At 43.9% G+C, this 16,711-nt stretch overlaps 1 pseudogene across 1 annotated transcript; it reads right to left on the bottom strand.

The window, feature by feature from the left end:
* Positions 1-15,371: 15,371 nt before the first annotated feature.
* LOC116101163 lies at positions 15,372-16,378 on the bottom strand (annotated as a pseudogene). The gene has a single exon (XR_004122816.1). The product of XR_004122816.1 is annotated as a 28S ribosomal protein S10, mitochondrial pseudogene (transcript).
* Positions 16,379-16,711: the final 333 nt, after the last annotated feature.

Here is a 16,711-nt window from a genome sequence, read left to right as displayed (position 1 = left end):
AGCATTATTATTGTGAACACATATAATGTGTTCATTTTGGCTTATGCAATTCGGCCTACTTGTGGAGCCTGAGGATAACTTTGTAGAGGCCTTCTGCCTTTGCAAAGGTCCCTGAGCTTGAACTCAGGACAGTAGACCTACAAGTCAAGCCCGACTATTAGTCCCCGACTGAATGGTCATGGTTTTAAAATATACCTCATGTACTGCGCATTTCTTTCTTGACAGAATGAAGCATTTGTCTTTTGAAAATTTTTGTAATTATTTGCATCATCTGTCAATGAAAAAAACCTTTGGCCTATAGGAAAGGGTAGAATAGAAGGTGGGACATCTGGGAGGCAGAAAGAATTCTGGGATAGAGCCAGGCGTGGGAGATGTGAGGAGATGGATGCCTGGTAACTGAGTACAGGTGACCAGCATGTGGCAGAATGTAGATTAAAATAAATGGGTTAATTTAAGCTACGATCTAGTCAGAGAAGAGCCTAGCTATGTGGCCAAGGTATTTGTAAATATATTTTGAGTCGGAGTCTTGTTTCTGGGAGCCAGGGGCTGGGAGGAAGAACCAAGACCGGACTTCTACAGGCATTTTTTTTTTTCTTATGAAATCCTAACCCTCTAAGTCATTACAATAAATATCTGAAATACTTAAAAGACATTAATCTATAAAATAAGATACAATGAGTACTTTAAAATAAGACGTTCCAGCTAGTCAGTGTTAGCTATAGAGCAGCAACTAAGGCAGTCTCTTGAAGTGTTTTAAATGGCCTTTCTTAGCATTATCAGAATCTAGAATAACGTTTGCTACACTTTGCAGGCTGACCCTCTGGACTGAATGAAGATCCTCCTGCCTCAGTCTTTCAAGTAGCGGGTAGCACAGACAGACTTACCATGCCCAGCTTGCTTCGAACCTTTTGAAAATGTCTTCTTTCCGGGCAGTGGTGGCGCATGCCTTTAATCCCAGCACTTGGGAGGCAGAGGCAGGCAGATTTCTGAGTTCGAGGCCAGCCTGGTCGACAGAGTGAGTTCCAGGATGGCCAGCCAGGGCTACACAGAGAAACCCTGTCTTGAAAAACAAAACAAACAAACAAAAATAAAAAATAAAAAAAAAAAAAGGAAGAGAAGAGAAAATGTCTTTTTACCCTAAGGCTGTGTGTGTATTAGACCCATCCTGATTATTGCCACAGTTTTCTTTTTCCTGTTTCTCATACTGCAGCAATGTTGCTGGCTATGCTTGTCCAATGTGTGTGAACAAAGCCCTTTTATTGTTTTTTCCTCTGAACTCCATCTGGATTCCTGGGGTATGAGTTTGAGAATCATTGCTATGGACTTTGGCAATTCGAGCTCCCTCATAGCCTATGAAGTACTGAGTGTCTGGCTTCTGCTCTCGAGTGCCCTCCGTGCTCTGGGTTCCACTGCAGTTGGTTGAACACCTTTGGGAGGTCCTGTATCATTTGCAAGACATCTCCATCTATATTTTAATGGAAAGCTCAGAGTTCCAGGCTAAGTTGCTGGCTCCCTGAGCTCTTGGTGGATGGGGGTTGCCCTACTTAGGTTTCTTTTGTCTTCTTTTCTTTTCTTTTTTTTGAGACAGGATTTCTCTGTGTAGCTCTGGCTATCCTGGAACTCACTCTGTAGACCAGGCTGGCCTCGAACTCAGAAACCCACCTGCCTCTGCCTCCCAAGTGCTGGGATTAAAAGCATGCACCACCACCGCCCGGCTCCTACTTAGGTTTCCATTGATGTGGTAAGCATCACAACCAAAAGCAACTTGAGGAAATCATTTATTTGGCTTAAGTGTTCCAGTCACAGTCTGCATAGAGAGGGAAGCTGCCTTAGGGTTTCTATTGTGGTGACAAAGCACCATGACCAAAACAGCAAGTTGGGGAGAAAAGGTGCACTTGCCTTATACTTCCATATTGCTATTCATCATCGAAGGAAGCCAGGACAGGAACAGGGCAAGAACCTGGGGGCAGGAGCTGGTGCAGAGCCCATGGAGGAGTGCTGCTTGCTGACTTGCTCCTCATGGCCCGGGCATCCCTCGTTCCCATCTGCTGGGCCTGTGAGCAAGGGCAGCTCTGGCAGAACTAATTCTGAGTTCTGTGGCTGCTGCCCACAAGGGAAAGGCTGCTCTACAGGATAGCCCGGAGGAGCAGTGTGTGTGGATCTGCTCACCTAGAGATAATCTGTCTGCTGCAGACACTTCTTAGGTATCGTCTCGCTCATTTCCTTTACCTTTAAAAATTAACAGGTATGAGAGAGGGAGGGAGAAGGGACAGAAAGAATGAGTATGCATCATGGTGGCACAAACTTCTGTCTCCAGTACTAGAGAGGCTAAATCAGGGAGATTTGATGTCAGCCCCAGCTACGCTGGAAAACTCTGAACTCTTTATAAAACAAAAACCCCAATCCAAAACAGTGGAAAATAAATGTCATCCATTGTTGAAGACAGAAAGACAAAACACTGTCACTGACACTCTGACACTAAATGTAGAGGTTTTGGTAACAATTGAAAGCAACTCAATTTTTGTTTTTGGTTTTTATATATATATTTTTTCTGAAAACAGATTAGACAGCCCAGGTGATAACCTGAAAGCCCAAGTGTCACTTTTCCTTTTAAATGGAAAATTGAGAATGATTTTCAAAATTCATGCCGATCCTTAAAAAAGCATTCCTAAGAATGGCTATGTGTGCAGGTGTGTATGTGCAGGTGTAGCTATAGATGGTTCGAAATTCTTTCTTAGAGTTACACATAGCCAGATGTTTGAAGTGTCACCATCTACCCTAACAGAGCCGCATGTGTTGCTTAAGGTTTTTTTTTTTTCTTTCTGTTCTGTTTTTATTGATGTGCACTTTATATGCCTTAAAATGGAGATGTGGACCTGGCTCAGTGGTACAGCACTTGTCTGGTTTGTACAAGGCCTCACCTCAATCCCTAGCAGCACACACACAAACACCACACATGCACAGTTTACATACAGTAAAGTACATGCATTGCTATTTTTTTTTTTTTTTTTTTTTTTTTTTTTTTTTTTTTTTTTTGAGACAGGGTTTCTCTGTATAGCCCTGGCTGTCCTGAAACTCACTCTGTAGACCAGGCTGGCCTCGAACTCAGAAATCCGCCTGCCTCTGCCTCCCAAGTGCTGGGATTAAAGGCGAGCGCCACCACCACCCAGCGAGTACTGCTGTTCTTGCAGGGGACCCAAGTTCCACTCCCAGCACTGACATTGGACAGTTTACAACTACCTATACTTAGTTCCAGGAGATCTGACATCCTCTTCTGGCCTTCACGGTCGCTGTATCCATGTGGGGCACATACAGACAAGACAGGCACATACAGGTACACAAAAATGTCAAGATTGTATAGCAGGCAAAGGTGCTTGCTAGCAAGTCTAATGACCCGAGTTCAGTCCCCAGATTGGGCCTGTTCATGGCAGGTAGAATCAGCAGTCCCTGAGGCAGGAGCCATGTACTAACACACTTCCTCATGAAATCGGTTGTTCATGTGGAAATTCACGCAAGAATTACTAATTTTTTGCATTATTTATGGTGGTCGCTGTTTGGATGGTATCTTGGGTGTCCTTCTCTTGGAAAGTGGCTAGGTAAAATGTGGAGGTTGGTTTCCATGGGAACAAGACAAGAATTAGAAGCAGCTAAGTAGAATTATATTCATGGGCTATAAATGAATGTACAAGCATCGTGTGGGACGAAAAAATTGTCTTTATGCAAAAATAATATATTTTACAGGAACACATGCAAGCAAGTGTTCTTTTTGCTCTTTGGCACAGTTGCCTGTGGGAAGGCGGATGGGGGAGGACGGAGGAAGAAGTGGGGAATGGGATTTAAAGGGTGAATAAATAAAATACCGCTGAGGCCTGGCACGTGTTGAAATGATGATTGACCCAGTCCGGTGGACCTGGAACTCCGCCCTCCACCCCACCCCCTCCAAAGGCCTGAGCTCCGCCCTCCACCCTACCCTTCTCCAAAGGCCTGGAACTCTGTCCTCCACCCCTGCCCTCCCCCAAGTCCTGGAGCTCGGCCCTCCAATCCTGCTCCACCTTCTACCCTCAAAGGCCTGCAGCTCCGCTACCCCGCCCCTTCCCGTCAAGGCTCACCAATGCGTGCTCCTGCTCTCTTTCTTCACAATTTGCTTAGCATTTATATCAAATCTCTTTAGGTAAAGGTGTTTCAAGCAAGTCTGGGGATACCTGCCTGACTTACAAAATCTCACTTTTGATTTTGCCTTGTTCAGGAGCTGTGAAGGCCTTATAGCTGGCTTTATGGTCTTTCCAAGCCACAAGAAGGAAAAAACTCCAAGCCCCAGAGAAAAAACAAACAAGCAAGCAAACAACAATAACATGGACAGCATTTGGGAGATGAAGGCAGGAGGATCAAGAGTTCAAGATCGTCTTCATTATATACTGAGTTGAAGGCTAGCCTGGGCTACATGATACCATGTCTCTAAAAACAAAACAAAACAACACAATATGAAGTCCAGTGAGACACTTTTACTGTTTTAAAGACAATATATTTCATAACACCATGTATCAGTGAAAACTTTTCAATTCAATGCAGCTGAGGCGTGGGAGGGATACACATGTTCACATGTATTCCTCTTGGTGTGTATAACAGCAAGAACACAACTTTAAATCTAACATGTCATAAATGAATGTGAGAGAAATCCAGTAGATTTTAGGTGGAGAATGAAATATTTCATGCATATCAGGGAAAGGTTAAAAAAAAGTCTTGGGTGTGCTTGACTCTGCTTGACCTAGTCCTTACATCAGACGTCCAAGGTTTAAACACTCCTGTTTTTTGTGCAAGTGTGAGGAACTTAGAATTTCACTGGGTCCTCTGCAGCAATTAAGAAAAAAAAAAAAATCAAACCCAGAACCCGAAAGCAGGTAACCTGTAGCTGAAGCATTTCTTTTTATAATTCTCCCATCATTTTTCCATGGCCTTGAAAAAAAAACCATATCTGTTATTCTTTAACTGTGTTTGAAGTCGAAAAACTAGGGGTCTGATCAGTACCTATCACACTGCAATCAAACGTGGCTCTTTCTCTTCAACTGGTTACTCATTAAATGGGACAGGCACTGAGAGCTGACACTGGAGTGAAGCTGGAGCCCTGGATTGCCTAGGGAACTCCTGCCATTGATTCTGTTAGAGGAGCTTACAGCAGTTCCTTTTTATTACTTATTAAAGTGTAATATTGACAGAATGCAATAACCTCTAAGGAAGGTTTCTTATGGAAGAAATTAAATTTCTTCTTAAAATCATTTTATAATGAACGTTAAACACATCTGAATTCAGGTTTGTAAAAAATAAGTTATCCAATGAATCACACTTTGTTCATGTTATTTTTATATATTTAACTTAAAATTCAATTCTAAATCACCCACAATTTAGGTTCATTTTTAGAAGTCTCTTATTTAGGTGGAGGGCAAGAAAATGTAAATGAGAAAAACAGTGGTTGTGGGTGATAAAATAATTCTTTTAATTCAGTAGAAGGGAAAGAGAACAGACAAGAGAGAAAAGTAAATTGAAGATGATAACTCGCTTCTGGGCAGGGACAGGAGGGAGCAGGCACTGGGCAGGGACAGGAGGGAGTGTGCACTGGGCAGGGATAGGAGGGAGTGTGCACTGGGCAGGGACAGGAGGGAGTGTGCACTGGGCAGGGGCAGGAGGGAGTGTGCACTGGGCAGGGACAGAAGGGAGTGTGCACGTGGCCCTTTATTTTGTTTCAGTAAGGTGTCTTGGTGTGTGTGAGGGTGTAAATTGAGAAACAACGAGAACTTTGGCCTTTCGTTTTGTTTAATGCGTCTCCAAGGCTACAAACCCATCGTGAGAAAGGTTATGCTACACATCCTTTGCCAAGAAAATCAGCTTATAATTATATATATAACAGTCACTGTCCATGTTAGGAGAAAAACATGCCTTCCCGTATGTCATCTACCAGGGAGCCACGGTTCCTTCCTTCGGCTTGCTGCAGGCTGCTCTTGGCCTTTCTGGCCCTGACTTCTTGGGAGGGAGGGAGGTATGTATAGTTTACCAACACTGAACGGGAAGGACTCTTCTAGCTTCCAAGTTTTGTCACTGAGACCGGGAGCCAATGGTTAGAGCTTCAGAGAGAGAAAAGTGTATCCAGTTCTTCACATCTATAGTCCAAGAGGAGGGAATGTTCTTTTTTATTAAGCTGCTCCTTATTTCTTATTTCTGAAAGTGTGTACCTATTGCATGATACATGGTAAAATAGAGCAATATTATCATGGCTGGGTTAGACTCATCCCTGGGACTGAGTAAATCAAAGGTTCTAGTCTCACATGAGTAATAGGACTTTATTATTATTATTATTATTATTATTATTGTTGTTGTTGTTGTTGTTGTTGTTATTCTACCACCACCACTACTACTACTATTTAACATCTCAAATACTTTTTTGTTCCCCTGCCCCTTTTACTCTGGGAGGGTGGGACCCTCCCTAGGTATCCCCCCCACTCCCCACCCCCAACCTTGGCTTATCAAGTCTCTGCAGGATTAGGCACTTCCTCTTCCACTGACGTCAGACAAGGCAGCCCTGTTGGGGAACAGATACCAGTGAGGCTACAGCTTTAGAGAGAGCCTCTGCTCCAGTTGTTGGGGACCCACATGGGGACAGAGCTGCATGTCTGATACATATGTGTCCCAGGGGCCTCGGTCCAGCCCGTGTATGCTTTTTGGCTGGTGGCTCAGTCCCTGAGAGCCCTAAGGGTCCAGGTTAGTTGACTGTTGGTCTTCCTGGAGTTCCTATCCCCTTCAGGATTTTGTTATTATAAAAATAAGATAAGAGGCTCCTGGGTAGTCAGGGGATGACATTTACCACAGCTATTAACTTAGAAAAGGTAGGGGAAGTGGTGAACAGCAAGAGAGTATAACTTCAGTTCAGGATAGCTCTCCATGAAGCTGATTAATTCAACAAATACAATCATTAAGCCCACACTTCATGGGAGGCATTTTTAAAAAGGAAGTAGAGATAAGTAAAATTATGTGCATTCTTGGTGTTTGTGTTAGTACAATAAATAACTTAGCAAGTGCATAGTTAGTGTAAGGTCTAGTTACGACGACGTGTGCAGTTGAGGGCTGGTGAGAGGCAGTACGTGAAAGTACTGTTTTATTTTATAGAAACTATCTGCAGTAGTAATCTCCAGCGGGGAGATACTCACAGAGAGATACAAAGTGCCTGGAGCAGTAATCTCCAGTGGGGAGAGATTCACCTGGAGGTACGAGTAAGGGGCATGTGTCTGAGGGAGGGGCAATCCAGGAAGAGAGAAGTCCTGGTGTCAATGTGTGGGACCCCCGTGAGTACCAGCCAAAGGCCAGCAACAATGAAGGGTAGGTAAAAGACAAGAGGTAGACACCAATGTGGACGAGGCCAGAACATGCACAGCTTTGTAAGTTGTTAAAGAGTTTGTATTTAATTACAATAAAAACCATTGTTGGGCTGGAGAGTTGGCTCTGCAGCTAAGAGCACTCTCTCCTCTTATAGAGGACCAGAGTTATTTTCCCAGCATCCACACAACAGCTTACAACTGCCTTTAACTCCAATTCCAGAGGATCGAATGCCCTCTTCTGAGCTCCTTGGTCACCAGCCATGCATGGGCATACACATGCACAGATACAGGCAAAACACATGTACACAATAACTAAATAAAATTAAAAAAAACAAAAACAAAAACAAAAAACCTAGCCTGCAACCCCCAGCAAAGACATTGGGAGCCAGATGTGGTGACTTACACCTGCAAACCCAGCACTCAAGACACTGAGGCAGCCTGAAAGACAGGAGGTTACTAGTTAGAACACCGGCTTTGTCAGGAAACACTTTCCAAGTTTTCTTACTGAGTGCAAACTACACATTTAACTACTCCTACCTGCGAGAGTGACAGACAGGAGCTACAGGTAAGAGCGAAGGGCGAAGGGCAAGAGCAAGGGGCAGGAGCGATGAGCAGGAGCGAAGGGCGAGCGACGGGCAGAAGTGACTGACCGGTGAGAGACTACCCAGCTCCTTTGCTAGCAAAGCACAGTGAGACAGACAAGAGTATCTGATCGTGTAATAGTGGTGCTTGCCATCGCTAGTGACTGAGTTCTGCCAGCATGTGTCAGGGCTTTCCCACCAGTGCCCAGGAAAGCCTCTCCTGCTTTCTTTCCCTTGGTGATTTAAACCCATTGCCAACTTTATACTCGCCCAGGGTGCATTGCCTCATCAATTCATTTCTGGTGAAGCTGCCATTCTTTTTATTTTATTTTTTTAAATTTTTTATTTTAAATTATTATTATTATTATTATTATTATTATTATTATTATTATTATTATTAGTAGTAGTAGTAGTAGTAGTAGTAGTAGTATTTTTCATTTTTCGAGACAGGGTTTCTCTGTGTAGCCTTGGCTGTCCTGGTACTCACTCTGTAGACCAGGCAGGCCTCGAACTCAGAAATATGCCTGCTTCTGCCTCCCAAGAGCTGGGATCAAAGGTGTGCGCCACCACTGCCCGGCTTGAAGTTGCCATTCTGAGAAAGCCAGTCAAAACTACGAGACATTTCTCTGCTCCTTGGTTGAAGAAGGAATTAAATTACTAATGTCTTCAGGTGCAAAGTGTGGTCAGAAAACCAGTAGACTGGTCATTTTAGAATTTCCGACTGTGTTTGCCACAGGGAAAAGTGTAGACTGTAGTAGTGGCTTGCCATACAAACTTCTTGAAGTGGGAGGGGATTGATATTTTTGAAGATTTTAAAGACTAGCTAGTTGCTGGAGGGAAATGGGAAGTCAAAGAGTGAGAGAGGGAGGGAGGTATGGAGGGAGGGGAGAGATACACACACACACATACACACACATACACACACATACACACATACACACACACACATACACACACATACACACACACACACACACGGGCGGGTGTGTGTGCATTGAGTGGGGTGAGAAGCTAGATCCTGTAGGATAGTGGTAAAAATCCTGGGTTTTTAGTCTAAGGTTACTTTTGCTTTATTTGGTTTTGTAGCGCAGACTGGTCTTGAGTTCGCAGCAATTGCCCTGTTTACAGCTTCCTGCGTGCTGGGATTACGGCTGTGGACTCTCACGCCTGGCTTTCTTTCGGTTTCAATGGGATACCGCTGAACAGTGGTGATCAAGATTAACTTTTTGAGACTATTTCTCTCTGGCTCCTGTGGGATGGATGGGAGGAATGAGGAGTAGAGGTGAGATCGCGGGAAGATAGAGTTGAGAAGGAGAAATAAAGCTGCTTTGGATGGGGTCAGAACCTCAGAGGAAAGAATATTATGAATTTGAGATATATTTTGGAGGCAGAATTGGCAAATACTGGTGTTGAGTTAGATCTGGGAGGCAGGAAGTGGGGGCCATAAGTGTTCGTTTCCAGGTCTCTGGTTTGCATAACTTGCCTGATAGGGGTGTCATCTGCTGAACTTTACAAGATGGCAACAGGCTTGGAAGGGAGAGAGCCGAACAAAAAGAGTTTCCAAAAAGAGTATGTTAATATACTTAATAAGGAATCTTTAAAAACACTTATCAAAGGACTGGAGAGATGGCTCCGAAATTAAGAACATTGGCTGCTCTTTCAGAGAACCTGGGTTCAATTCCCAGCACCCATCTGACCATCCACAATGTAAGACTCCTGCCCTCTCCTGGCACCTATGGGTACTGCATGCACATATTGCTCAGATGCACACACTAGCAAAACACCCATACCCATACAATAAGGTCACCATGTAGTCTTTAAGTTGTCCTCAAATGTGACTTGTCTACCTCAGCCACTATGGTGCTGGGGTTACAGGTGTGTAGCATCACACACGAATTTTCAACTTTTTTTTTTCTTCCTAAGACAGGGTTTCTTTGTGTAGCTTTGGCTGTCCTGGAACTCACTCTGTAGACCAGGCTGGCCTCGAACTCACTCTGTAGACCACTTGAGTGCTTTTCTAGTTTTTGTGCTCTTGTTCTTTTTTTTTTTTCCCGAGACAGGGTTTCTCTGTGTAGCCCTGGCTGTCCTCGAACTTACTCTGTAGATCAGGCTGGCCTCGAACTCAGAAATCTGCCTGCCTCTGCCTTCCAAGGGCTGGGATTAAAGGCGTGCGCCACCACCGCTGGGCTGTGCTCATGTTCTTACACTGTTTTATCTTGGGCAAGTTCGCCTTGCTAAAATCCCACTGTAAAGATTAAACAAGATAACACATAGTGTCATACAGTTTCTGGAACATAATAGTAGATTCTTGCTATGTTTAAATCTATTTACTTATATCTACTTCATAGCCCTGTGTGTCTCTCCAAGGTCTGCATCTCCAGTTTTCAAACCCAGTATAATTGATTATTCTCCCAGCACGCCACACCTCCAGATCTAAGGAGTGAATCTGACCACACGAATCCCTGGTTTCCCTAACAGCCCTGGTAAGTACTTAGCTTCCAGGTGAGTAAGAGGTGCTGGTGGCTCAAACCGCTTGCAGCATGCTTAAAGGCTCTTTTTCTAGGACTCACCAGTTCGAGATTAGATTTGGGGCCTTCAAAACAGCTGGAAATGTTTATCTTGCATTTTGAACATATAATTTGTAGCAAACATACAATTAAACACATGGAAAGCTGTAGCGTGGCTTATCTAATTATTGGCGGGGTTAGCTGTGGAACACTAAGAGAACTGGTCATGGAGATGGCTTCTTTATGAAAGGCACTATTTTGGAACAAATTATACATTTGGTATTTTCGATCCCAGACAAAGACCATGCCACTAAGTACTAGTCTAATACTATACTTGGCCTATACTTCTCCCTCCGTAGTCAATAACAACAAAGGCAGTGATAACGGAATAGCTGTTGGTGTGTGCTGTGTGTCTACTGTGCTGGATACTGACTTAGTGTTTTGTGTTTGTGGGATTTGTTAGCATAACCTGGGAAGACATATGTTGTCTCTGCTTAACAGATGATAAAATTAAGCTTAGCTTCCCTTTGGCTGTTGTTAACAAATGACCACAACCACAGCTGTAGAGAGACCAGAAGTCTAAAATCAGGCTGTTGGGAGGGCTGATTCTTTTTGGAGGCTGCCCTTCCAGCATGGGGGATATTGCATATTTTAGTTTGTGGCTGAGCCACTCCAGTCTCTATCTTTATCTATATCTGGCATGTACAGCAAAAGTCCTGACTGTGGCAGTGCCCGTGGGTGAGGTTTGGCCAACCATCCCAACATGCTAACTAAAGAGAGGAGCGATGAGGTCTTGCCCAGCATGGGTGAGGCCCCAGGTTCTGTCCTTATCATGAGGGTCAGAGAAGAACAGATAAGGGAGTCCAGTGACCCCAGGTCTGTTTGAGGTTATTGGCATTAGCTTTAGGTTTAAGTAGAGAAAGAACTAAGGCGCAAAGCTAGAGCTTTGCATCATTAAACTGTTCTGGTCAAAGATACTCCTTGAGTTTCTCCAAGTTAAGCCAATCGGAGTTCTGACCAAAGAACAGGAGAAAGTCATGAGAAGAAGGCAGACACCAAGCTTTCTTCCTGAGTTGGTATTCTTTCTGTTTTCAGTTCCCTTGTGAGTGTCATCACTCCTTGGCACAAAGCAGCTCCTAGGTGCCCACTACACACACCCTCATTTCTCCTCCTTGATGTTGATGGCATTGACTCACCTTCTGTTTTAAGGGCATTGGTGATGGCATTTAGACCCCACGTGGAAACATATGGATTGTTTCCTTGCTTCAAGACCCTTCCTTAACCACATTAAGAAACAATGCTGTATAAGGGAGTCACCCCAGGCCCCAGGGCCTCAGACTCGGACAGAGCCACGGGACCGTTGCTAGTGTACCTCGGCTGTAAGGTGTATTCAGCACCTTAACCAGTGTGTGGCTGTCAGTGGTATGAAGTGTCAGAGCCGATCCCTGATGTCCTCAGAGTCGACATCTGCAAGCTGGTTCCCCTATCAGGTAGGAGGCTGGCACTAGAGTTGGAAGAGCAGGGATGTGGGACTCACCAAGCAGGGGTAAGGCGGAGTTTAACTGTTCAGTTCTTCACTCAACTAATACTCCAGCACAAAGACATGGTTGCTGAATACAGGCGACTGTGGTCCAAGGAGGGGACAAAGTCCTCTAAGGGAGGTTTCTAGGTGTTTTTAAAAGAGTCAAGTGACAGTGGCAAGGTAGGGACCCACCATGATGGCAGCTTTTAGCATTGAGGGGTGCTGAGTGTCACTACTGAGGCACCTTGGCACTGCGGTGGCTAAACTGGTCTCACAGCATAGATGGTTTTTCTTTTTTGTTCCCACATTTTTGTTTTCTAAAAAGAACAATTGGCCCTGAGAGTAGCTAAATGGGACTGGAGGAAAAAAAAAAAACCTGTGAGGGACAAAGACACTATCAGTTTTTCCTCTAGCCTACTTTGTATTATGATTTAAAACAGACCCCTGCCTCTCCTGTCACCCTGCCCCCACCCCCCACCCCTCCACCCCGGCTTTCATTCAGGAAGGCCAAGGGTGTCCTGTGGCCTGGCATCTGGCTTGGTCTGCTCAGCATCGGTGACAGCTGTAGATCAGACAGATTTAGAACCCTTTTAACATTTCAAGTGACTTGTCACAGCTTCCGTCAGACGTAGTTTAAAAAGCCACACTGTGAAGGAAGTGAAGATTTGGCAAATTATATTAAGCATCAGGTAATAGAATTATTCAAAGGAAAATAATCTGGAAAATCACAGCTGTCAGTTTTAGATAATGTTAACTTAAATAATGGCATTTTAAAAAATTCCTGAAAAGGGAGAACATATGCCATATATATATATATATATATGTATATATATATATATATATATATGTAGTTTTTAAAAATCTGCACCCCCTTTTTTTTTAACAGGAATAGAAAGGTCACAATCAAGTGGAAGGTCACTGTATATTTTTGGCTGGGAAAAGTAGGAAGGAAATGTTCATCCCCCTGTTGCCATTGCCAAGGAGTACATTTGGGTTAACCGTCCCTCTCCTGGGTAATTTGAATGCCCAATCTGAAGAGCTTGTTCGAAAAAAAATGATACACAGTGTTTGTCATCTGGAAGCTGATGTCAAAAAGCACACACAAAGCAAAACATGAACTTGAAGATAATCATAACCCCTTTTCTTTTGTTTTTAAGATGTCTCACAATCTGACCTAGACTGGCCTTGAATTCTTTTTTTTTTTTGTTGTTGTTTTGTTTTTTTTGGTTTTTTGAGACAGGGTTTCTCTGTGTAGCCCTGGCTGTCCTGGAACTCACTCTGTAGACCAGGCTGGCCTCGAACTCAGAAATCCGCCTGCCTCTGCCTCCCAAGTACTGGGATTAGAGGCGTGCGCCACCATTACCTGGCCTGCCTTGAATTCTTTATTTGGCCCTTTGTTAACTCTTTATTCAGTTGATCACAAATTCTTCATAATCCCAAGTGCTAGGATTACAGGCATGTTCCACAACGCTTGGCAATTTATACATGTTTAATATTTAAACATTTATATGATAAACATTTTTAATATTTTATTATGAAGGCTTTAAAAAAGTATATACAAAAGCTAAAAGAATTGGTTTGAGTCTCTTAGTACATTTTCAACTCTGCTTCAAAAAATGCTAAAATAATTGTGTAATGAACATTTTTGTACTGACCAGATGTTGGCAGACCACAATACAGGGGCCAGATCTAATTGCTGAGTCTCTTTTGTAAATAACATTTTATTGGAACACATCCATGGCATGATGTATCTGTTCCTCTGGGTGTGACAGAGAAGCTGTGGTGGCCTGCAGAAGACCCTCAGCCATAGTCACGGCAATGATCTGGGAAGCACAAGGATAGCCAGGAGCTACATTGGTGGCAATAATGGCAATGAGGCTGATGGTAAGGTTTGCACGTGCCAGAATGTGGAGGAGGGAGAAGGCTGACTAGGATTTGGACTTCCCAGTCGTACAGTTGTCTGTGAGTGGCCTGCACGCCTCTAAGGACCCCTGGTAAATTCATCTGTCTGACTATTCATGTGATACAATGGCAAATCTGAGTGGTTCAAACAGAAAACGTAAAGCTGTGAACATTTACATAAGCAGCCGTCAACCCACTATACTTGTGAGTGGATTTCAGGTTTATGCTTACCCACGTAACTCTCCCAAAGCTCATACCAAGAGATAACATTGAAACAAGTAACCACTTAGCTAATATCAAACTCTCTGTAGTGGCTCTTCTGGGACACAGGGCATGTGACATTCCTACAGTAAAAAGTACAATCCAGTAGGGGAGGGGGTGGCCAATACTTCTTGAGGGAGAGTGAGCAGAGCAGATGAGGAATCATTAATCCACAAATTCAAGATCAGCAAACTGAAGGAGTCTAAAGTATGTTTACCATGATCAAGTAGATAAAAGGGAGTCCTGTGACCACTCAGACCTGAACATCAAAGCAACCGTCACAGCCTTGTGCCCAGGTGGGGTGCCTTCCTCTGCTGGCTAGCCTTAAACACGTGACTCTAGTCACTTACATTCAATCTGAGTGCTGAGTCACTAAAGTGCAGACCTTTGAGGAGACTAGAGAGACAGAGAAAGAGAGAGAGACAGAGAGAGGGAGAGACAGAGAGGGAGAGAGACAGAGGGAGAAAGGGAGAGAGGGAGAAAGGGAGAGAGGAAGAGAGGGGCTAGGGGAAGAAGGGGAGAAGAGGAGAGGGGGAGAGGGACATGGAAGGGGGAGAAGGAGATGGAGTGGGGAGAGAGACAGAGAGACAGAGACTTGATACTTACCAACTCTTTCACAAGGAATCCCTTGCCTTTTCAAAAGACATTGAAAGAGACGCATGACTACAATTTAAGCTCTCTGAAAAGTCCATCTTTATCTAATAAACAAAAATACTGTCTAACTAAGTGCTTTAGACTAGAACACTTGAAATGTTTAGGCAAATCCCCAATGCGGAATGTCATTCCCTAATGGAGCTTGACTTTGGAGTTTATTTATTTTTTTATTTTTATTTTTTTTAAGATTTATTTATTTATTATAAGTACACTGTAGCTGTCTTCAGACACCCCAGAAGAGGGCATCAGATCTCATTATGGATGGTTGTGAGCCATCATGTGGTTGTTGGGATTTGAACTCAGGACCTTCGGAAGAGCAGTCAGTGCTCTTACCCACTGAGCCATCTCTCCAGCTCCCTGGAGTTTATTTTTTGTTGTTGTTGTTCATGGAGTCTATCAGCTGTGCCCTCGTGGTCTAGACTCCATGCAGATTGTACTGTGATTGGTCCAGATAGAAAAGATGTGATGTGCATAAGAAAAGCATCTAACCCACACACCACCTATGGTCACTTTTTTTTTTTTTTGTTGAATGAACAAGTAAACATTTAAAGTTAGCACAAACCGGCCAGGCACAGTGGACACACTTTTAATCCAGCATTTGGGAGGCAGAGGCAGGTAGATCTCTCTGAGTTCCAGAAATAAAAATGAATGGATGGATGGATAAATAAATAAAAACAAAATAAAATAAAATTAGCACAAGCTAACAAGAAGTCAGCAGTGGTACACAGTGTTTAAGTCTGGTTCTTTTGTTCTGGGTTATACAGAAGTTGGCTAATATTTGTTCAAATCAGAGCACAAGCACAGTCTGGGGTAAAGAACTTGATACAGTGGCTCTTCCTGAAACCCAGCCTGCTCCTGCCTGGCTGCCCGGGCGTGAGGCCCCAACAGAGCAAGGGCAGGCGGCCCTGACGCCCCTCGGCTGGGGCGCTCTCCATGGAGCACATGCTCAGTTCAGATCCTGGCAAAGCCGCTGGCCCTGAGGCTTATGGCTTGCTTTCTTCTTTCTCCTCTGGAATTGTTTCCCACATCGGCTCCTTGATGTGTTCTGGCAACTGCTGTATCTGTGTCTTTGTAACTTCCATGGCCACCCCTTCAGGTAAGTTTCACTGGATATACTCCAGGTAGACATTGGCTGTGCATCCCATCAAATGTTTTAACTCCAAACATCTGTAGAGCGTCCTCATCTCATACTGGACTCTGTGCTTCTTGAAGATGTGCACCGACTTGAGAAGAGTGAAGCGCTATATTTTTCTTGGAGGTTCGTGTACTTTAATAGAAATGCCAAGTTCTTTAGCAGCAAGCACGGCAAAGTACTCATAACTGTCTAATACAGCCTTGTCATGGGCCTTCACTAAAATGGACAGGCGTTTGTACAACGTGTCTGGCTCATCGGAAGTGGTTATCATCGGTCTGGTAACCTTTGGGACATCCATGTGCAGGTTTGACAATGGCACCCACTTCACACTGGCGAGCAGGAGGCCACCGGGTGTGCTTGTCCTGCACTTCGAACCATTTATAGATGAATTCCTCAGTTCCTGCTGCAGGCGCCGGCACACAGCCACACACACAGCGCGCGCCGCCATCTTGGTGCCCACCTATGGTCACTTGATCTTTGACAAAGGAGCTAAAACCATCCAGTGGGAAAAAAGACAGCATTTTCAACAAATGATGCTGGTTCAACTAGATTGATCCATTCTTATCTCCCTGTAAAAAGCTGAAGTCCGAGAGGATCAATGATCTCCACATAAAACCAGATACACTGAATCTAATAGAAAAAAAAGTGGGGAAAAGTCTTGAGCACATGGGCACAGGGGAAAATTTCCTGAACAGAACACCAATGGCTTATGCTCTAAGATCAACAATCGACAAATGGGACCTCAGAAAATTACAAAACTTCTGCAAGGCAAAGGACACTGTCTT

This window comes from Mastomys coucha, unplaced genomic scaffold (genome assembly GCF_008632895.1).
Source record: "Mastomys coucha isolate ucsf_1 unplaced genomic scaffold, UCSF_Mcou_1 pScaffold21, whole genome shotgun sequence".
NCBI classification, from domain to species: Eukaryota; Metazoa; Chordata; class Mammalia; order Rodentia; family Muridae; genus Mastomys; species Mastomys coucha.
This window is presented reverse-complemented; position numbering and strand designations above follow the sequence as displayed.